General features: G+C 42.0%; 1 pseudogene; it reads right to left on the reverse strand.

Moving 5' to 3' along the window:
- Window positions 1-5004: 5004 nt before the first annotated feature.
- On the reverse strand, window positions 5005-6519 carry LOC136385304 (germ cell-less protein-like 1 pseudogene; annotated as a pseudogene).
- Between the last annotated feature and the right edge of the window lie 777 nt (window positions 6520-7296).

Genomic DNA, 7296 nt, shown 5'->3' on the forward strand with positions numbered 1-7296 from the left:
CATAGAGTACTTTAATACCCACTTAAACCATGAAATGATTATCCAGACAGAAAATCAAGCAGGAAATAAAGGACTTGAACCACACATTACAACTAATGTGATGTCTCTAGAACAAAAACATTCCATCTGACATCAGCAGCATACCCATTTTTCTCAAGTGGAGACAGAACATTTATCAGGTTAGATCATATGACAGGACCTATAACAGGTCCTATAGAACTTTATTTTTAGGTTTTATTTTTTAGAGAATTTATTGAGGTGTCATTAGTTAATAAAATTGTACAGGTTTCAGGTGTACAATTCTATAAAACATCATCTGTATATCGTATTGTGTCTTCACCATTCCAGCTCGAATCTCCTTCCATCAACATTGATGCCCCCTATCTTGTCTTCTACCCTCCACCCCCTTTCTCCTCTGGTAATCACCATGCCGCTTTGAAGGATTGAAATCATACCAAATACGTATCTTTCCCAACCACACTAGTGTGAAACTAGGTATCAACGTGAGGGAAGATGAAAAAATCTGAAAATATGTGGAAACTAAACAACACACACCTAAATGACCAGCTTATTAAAGAAGTAGAAAAGAAAAATAAAAGATTATCCCAGGCAATTTAAAATGGGAACACAATGTACTAAAACCTATGGGAGGTGTAAAAGCAGGACTGAAAGGAAAGTTTATCGTCATAAATGCACATATAAGGTTTGAGAATGCTCGCAATCAACCTAACTTTACACCTTAAGGAACGAGAAAATCAAGAACACATCAGAGTAGATGTAAATGAAATTGAAACCAGAAAAACAATAAAAAGTGTCAATGAAACTAAGAGCTGGGTTGTCAAAGAGACTAACAGAAGTGACAGACTTTTAGCAAGACTAAGAAAACAGAGAAAGATATGATCAGAAATGAAAGAGAAATTACAACTGACACTATGGAAATACATACTATAATATGAGATTGTTATGAAAAACTACTTTAGATAACGTGGAAGACATAGATAAGTTGTTAAAGTCATCCACCCTGCTGAGACTGATCCAAAAAAGAAATAGAAAGTCTAAACAGATCAACAATGAAAAAAAGAGATTGAATCACTAATCAAAACCACCCAACAGAAAACTCCAGAAATAAACAGTTTCACTGGTGAGTTTTACCAAACATTTAAAGAAAAATAATGCCAATTTTTCTCAGCTCTTCCAAAAAATTGAAGAGGAGAAAACCCTATCAAACTCTCTACAAGGGAGCATTACTCTGATACCAACACCAGAGAAAGGCACTACCAGAAAACTCTAACATAGATGCAAAGATTCTCAACAAAATATTAGAAAACCAAATAAGTAAACTCATTAAAAGGTTTATACATCATGGCTAAATGAGATTTATCCCTGGGATGCAAGAATGGTACAACTTACGTATATCAATAAATTTATACCACATTATCAACAAATATATACCATATTAGTATAATGATGATAACAATCATGTAATGACCTCAATAGATGCAGGAAAAACTTTTTGGGAAAAAAACCCAAAACACCTCAACAGGTTGGGTGTAGAAGGAATGCAGCTCAATACATTAAAGGCCACATATGATAAACCCACATCTAACACTGCACTCAGTGGCAAAGAATAGAAAGCTTTTTCTCTAAGATCAGGAACAAATTTAGAGTGCCCACTCACACCACTCATATTCAATATAGTACTTTAAGTTCTGTATAAATCAAGCAAGACAATGAAAAAATGGATTCCAAATCAGAAAGGAAAAATTAAAATTGTCATCATTGTCATAATGATGTTACGATTTTTTACGGTTCAGACACACAAGGAATAAGACATCAGATGAAAGTAGTACAACCAGAGGGCTGAAACTGCACCACTGCGTATTTATTGAGTTCCAAAAGCCACAGCTCAGCAGAATATATTAGAAAGCTACAAAACCCTTTTTTTTTCCAACTAAACCATCCTTAATCCTGCACATCTACTGCTTCCTTCATTATCAAAGTCAAGAGAAGAATCTGAGTCCCAGAGTTTATCAATCAAAAGGGACATCTGGTTCTTGATGGCATTTCTCCAAGAATCCCACATACTTGCATTCAAGACAGTGCAGGACAGTCTTCTGTTATGGTTAACCCACTCCAAGATCTCTTTTCTCCAAGTAACCCCTGTTCTGAAGTTAACTACAGTTCATATTTGTGTAGGGTCTTTCCCTTCAAGATGATGTGATCTTATATAAAGAAAAGACTCAAAGACTCAAGTAGAAAGTTGTTGGATCAAATAAACAATTCAGTAAATTTTCAGGATGTAAAATCTATATGCAGAAAGCACTTGCTTTCTTATACATTAGCTATGAGACAGCTGGAAAATAAATAAAATAACAAACCCATTTACAATAACGTCAAAAACAGTAAAATATTTAGGAATAAATTAACCAAGGAAGTGAATGATCTGTACAATGAAACTTAACATTCTTTGAGGAAAGAAACCTAAGAGGACACTAACAAGTAAACAGACATTCTGTTTTCATGCACTGACAGACATAATATTATTAAAATGATCATGCTACCCAAATTCATCTATAGATTTAACAAAGTCCTCATAAAAATTCCACTGGAATTTTGCACACAGATAGGAAAAATAGGAATTCTAAAGTTTGTACAAAACTTACAAAATCCCTGAATAGTTCAAGTGATCACGTAGAAGGAAAACAAAACTGGAGGCCTCACACTGTTTGATTTCAAGCTCTACTACAAAAGCTAAGTAAAGAAATCAGTAGGATATTGGCATGAAGATGGACACATAGACCAACGGAACAGAATACAGAACCTAGAATGAAACCCCACATATACAGTCAACCAATACTTGATCATGAAGCCAAGGACATCATAATGGGGAAAGGGTAGTCTCTTCCACAAGTTGTGTTAGGAAAGCTGCAATTTCCACGTACAGAAAAGGAAATTGGACCTCAGTCTTACACCACTCAGAAAAATTAGCTTGAAATTGATTATAGACTGAAATGTAAGAGCCAATACTGCAAGATGCCTAGAATAAAACATAAGAAAGAAACTCCTCAACATTGCTTCTGGCAATGATTTGGGGGTATGACAACAAAAGCATAAACAACAGAAGGAAAAAAACAAATAACCTGGGTGTTTCTGGTAGTAACACCCTGCAACCTACATGGAAATCAAAGGACAAAAGACATTGCCAAAGGTACAATTCTAAAATAATGTCCCAAACTAAATAACAGCAGGGTCAAGTTACAATCCCCAAGAATTCAAAGACCTTCCATAATTATGAATTACTGTTTTCTTTTGCTACTTTGTTTATTTTGTTCTCTAACTTCCAGAAAGTGGTCATACCTCATCCAGAAACTATCCTAGTGTAAGCAGAGTTAGGGCTTCCACACTGAAAATAAAATAATTAACCTACAAAATAAGATATTTGTAAACCATGTATACAAATAAATTAATATCCAATATTTACAAGGAACTCATACAACGCAATAACAACAGTGGAAACAAGAAGTGTCTGGTTTACAAATGGCCAGAGGAACTAAAGACATATCTTTCCAGAAAAAAAAAAATTCAAATGGTTAACAGGCACATGAAAAGTTGTTCAACATGATTGCTTTAAGCATCAGGGAAATGCAAATCAAAAATCACAAAGAGCTATCACCTTACACTTGTGAAAATGGCTATTATTAAGGTGACCAACTTCTTTACAATGAAACGGAGGACAAAAATAAATTGAAGAAAACAATATCGTAAATAAAATACATTTTATTCATTTCAACAGTAACAGACTATAATACGATAAATGCATAATAAAAACATTTGTAATAATTTATGCTGTAATTATGCTTAGGTGCCTATTAACTTTTAATAATAATTGTAAGAAAAAAGTTCTCATTTACATACAAATACATCACATCATGCAAAGGATCGACTCTGCATCGATCAAATACAGACATTTATAGATATGTCTTCCAATATCAAAAAGACATGTAGGAGGACATTTTTTGAGGGAGGATGGAACTTACAAAAGAAGAACTGTCCTCCCTAAAGGAGGACGATCGGTCAACTTACTATTATCAACCATACAGCAGTAACGGTGTTGGTGAAAATGTGGAGGAAAGCAAAACCTTGTGCACAGTTGGGGTGAGTGTAAAGTGGCTTAGCCATTATGCTCAACAGTATGGAGGTTCCTCAAAAAATTAAAAAGACACTCTAGGGTTGAAGAACAGTCAACAAAAAGAAGATCATCAGTCAGTGGTGGATTAAGGTCAGTTGAGGCCCCGGCAAGGAAGAAAATATTGGACCACTTATCATTAGAAAATATGTAAACGTGGGGTTTTGCAGGGCCGTTCAGAAGTCAGAGCCCAGGCTGCCGGCCCAGTGCGCCCGCCCTTAAATCCACCTCTGCCATCAATGCAGTCTGGGTGTGTTCACTTAGTGACAGAGCATGGAAAGCAAGTAATACACTCAGTGGCGGGAAATGGAGATAGGGGAGCAATTTGAATGGAACTAGTGCTGGTGGTGCTGGTGGTGGTGAGAGGGGGCATGGCAGCTCTAAACACACAAAGTCAAAGAGAAGTCAAAGTACTCCTTTGACACTCATTTAATCAAATTTAATCAAACTAACGGAAAAGAGTTCAACTAAGAGTACTAGACTACGTGGACTCACATTTGCTCTCCTAAAGTCAATTGGCCCTTGTTTTGCAGAAATGATGTAGGTCAATCCATGGTGAACCAGGAAGACAGGTTGCCACATCAACAGCAGGCAGGAATTCTGGAGGTGTTTGGGGGCTTCAAAATATGTCCTCCTCCTAGGCACCAGGAATCAGTTTCAAGATTACAAGCTACAGTTCAACAAAGCCTCTGGCAAAGTTGGTCACCAGAGATGGGAAAGACCAGTTGATCCCAGAGAAAATATGGCACTTCGAGCAAGCTGACCATCCCTGTGCTCAAGGAGCAGCGGCTCGGCTTTCTGGGATGTTGCCTGGGTCCTCACTCTGGGCTGCGGCCCTCTCTGGGGAGGTACAGGAAGTTACAGGACACATACATAGGGAAGACCACATCTTGGTCCTCCAGGTTCATTACCTCTAGCTCTTGATCTCTCCTCAGGGTAAGCAGCTGGTATTCTGTGCTCCTCCTGAAAATAGCTCTTCCATCCCTGTCCAAGGAAACCAGGCAGAGGCGGAATGCGATCTTTCTTTGCCAGAGGAAGCTGACCCCGAGGCCACAGGGACTGTTCAGTGCCCTGCGCTGGAAGGTGATGCGCCGGTTGGCGTAGGTGACCACCAGGTCCCAGATAAAGCTGAAGCCAGTCCACTGCCAGCTGCATGGCATTTCTCCATGGAGCTGGTGCCCGCATCGCATGCTGTTCCCCTGGATGTCGGACACGTTGGCAACAATGGGCCCGAGCTCCCTGTTCTGCTCAGCCTGGAGTAGGGTAAGCAACTCCTCTCTGTACACTGGGGACAGCCACGTGGGAGGGATCAACAAATCCTGGTCAATGATGCGTGTCGACGGCAGGTCACAGACGATGTAAGCCAGCCGCAGATGCTGGAACACTGGCACGAAGGCCCTGCCCAGCTGAGTCTCCAGGAAGGGGGTGCCCTCCGACTCCGTCTTGGCCCTAGCAAACCACATGTTGGCGCTGGACAATAAGGTACACATCCTGCGGGTACACCTCCATGTGGGCTGCAGCTGCAAGTACATCCACTTCTTCAGTGTGGTGTACACGTCCATCTCTACTTGCATCACTAAGAGCTCCGAAGAGGCAATGAGCTCTTTCATGATATCCAGGCTCACTTCTCTCAATAGCGCATCACTATTGCAAGTCATTAGGTTGTCCAGCAGCCACTGGAAGCACACGGCTCTGATGCCTGGGAGGCCGTAGGTCTCAGCACAGTGGTAGTAAATGAATACGGTTTGGGCGCTGACAGTCTCTGTCATGACTGCCCCACACTGCCGACTCAGCTCGTCCAGCTGCAGCATGCTGGCCGCGGCCAAGATGGAGACCACTCGGTTGGGTGGAATGTTCACGCATTCTTGATACAGGGAGCCTAGAGCCTCATGCAGTGCCAAATGATCAATGTTCTCGTCAGGCATTTGCAACTCTATAACATTCATGGTGGTTTCCCGCCAAGCACCACTGAACATGCTGGCAAAGTACCCTGACTGGCACAAATAGGCCCTGTGCAGGTTCCATACGTGCCCGAATGCGCGGATCTGCACGTCGCTGCCTTCCCCCCTGAGGAACAGAGCATTGTAACGGGGACCCAGAGGGCCTTTGGCACGCTTCGGGACGAGCTCTTTTTCGTGGGCACCCCCTGAGTCTCTATTCCGTTTGCGGCCGCCATCACTGGTGCTGGGTCCGGCCTCCTCACTCTCCGACTCTGCCTCGGCTACCATTACCATGGCTGCCCCCTCGGCTTCCTCCTCCTCCCCACCGACACCTGGTTGCTCTGGGGCACGACCCCCCAGGAGTCGCAGCAACCGGCTGCTTAATGCTCCCATGGCCTGTATGTACCTCAAAAGCGCAAACGACACACTCACTCCAACGGCCTCTGCCCAGAGTGCTTCTGGGTACAGCGTCTGCTCTCGCATCACCCATGAACTCGTGCGAGAACCCACGGCCTCTGCCCAGAGTGCTTCTGGGTACAGCGTCTGCTCTCGCATCACCCATGAACTCGTGCGAGAACCCACGGCCTCTGCCCAGAGTGCTTCTGGGTACAGCGTCTGCTCTCGCATCACCCATGAACTCGTGCGAGAACCCACGGCCTCTGCCCAGAGTGCTTCTGGGTACAGCTTCTGCTCTCGCATCACCCATGAACTCGTGCGAGAACAGGGCACACCCTACCCTGAAGCCCGCTCTGGGCACCTTTTCCTCCTGGGTGATGGCTCTGGGGCTACCTCCACAGACTGGAGCTTGATATATATTTTTTAATTCCTTTATGTTTCAGTGACACGTTTCCTTGCTTTAGTAATTTTTGACAGACTTAAGATTTAACAGAGGACTTTTTGTGTGAATTATTCCTGTTTTCAAGAACCCATTTCACGTTTTCCTACCTAAAATATTTGTTTATTTGGGGGGGGGAGAATTACATCTGATGCCTGATGTAATTTGTCCTCTAGGCACCTTAACTTCCCTCGTTAGCTTCTAACGCTATTTCATCACTTGAGGCTGTGAAGCCCTTTTCTGTGATAAAGGTGGTAATATTTGCCACCCGTTTTTGCTTGCTCTTTTACTTTTCATTTTTAAATACTGTTTCCAGTTATAAAGCCATTTAAAAC

This window comes from Saccopteryx leptura, chromosome X (assembly GCF_036850995.1).
Source record: "Saccopteryx leptura isolate mSacLep1 chromosome X, mSacLep1_pri_phased_curated, whole genome shotgun sequence".
Taxonomy (NCBI): Eukaryota; Metazoa; Chordata; class Mammalia; order Chiroptera; family Emballonuridae; genus Saccopteryx; species Saccopteryx leptura.